The following is an 844-nucleotide window of genomic DNA, read 5'->3' as shown; positions in this document are numbered from 1 at the left end:
TGGATGGAATGTGTTGCGTACGGTTGCGTATGAGGAAGTTGACCGATAAGAGGAACAAGAAGAAGGTAGCACTGGGGAGGTGACGTGGCGTAGCGCTGTCCCTCATCGAAGCAGAAGATGAGCGACAGTCTGGCAGAGGTTAGGATGCGTGCCGTTAGATTTCGAACAGTTTAGAACGGGGTTATGGGTCTGGCACCTTGGTACCACCTATACCAAAGTTTATAACGACAGTTGAGTCACTATCATTGAGTTAAAATTGTGGCAATCTAATATGTCCGTACACTAACCTAAACAATGACACCGGGACGGTTTAGAAGATTGTACCGGGTGTTGCATAAAAGACACAGGTGCGGGCGGGTTTGCCTACCCAAGGGGCTATGGCGCCTTACGGGCAGAGCGGGTAGGCAAACCCGCCCGCACCTGTGTCTTTTATGCAACACACGGTATAAACTTACTTTTCTGAAGCCAAACTTTGCAGAAGCACTTTTTGACACTATGTTGTTACGCCGGAGTAGTATGGACCCAATTTTTCTTTGCAAATTCAACAAAACTTGATTTATGATCACAATTCCGCTTGCGACAAAACACAGTAAGGTCGCCGGCGTTCTACTTTGTTTAAAGACGGCGCTACGCCACCTCCTCAGTGCAACCTTCTTTTGGTTCCTCTTATCGGGCAACTTCCTCATACTGTAGCCGGGCGATGCGACCCGCCAGTGCTGCACTTGCTGCACCTGCACGTGCTGCAGCTGCTGCAGCTGCTGAGTCTGCTGCATCTGCTGCTCGCCCGCTGATTTGCGGTGTTTCATTAATATGCACCCTCGTCGCCCCACGCCCCGCCAGCCCC

The sequence above is a fragment of the Frankliniella occidentalis genome, unplaced genomic scaffold (assembly GCF_000697945.3).
Source record: "Frankliniella occidentalis isolate FOCC.00 unplaced genomic scaffold, Focc_3.1 Scaffold22, whole genome shotgun sequence".
Lineage (NCBI taxonomy): Eukaryota > Metazoa > Arthropoda > Insecta > Thysanoptera > Thripidae > Frankliniella > Frankliniella occidentalis.
The sequence above is the reverse complement of the archived record's forward strand: the minus strand, read 5'-3'. Positions refer to the sequence as shown.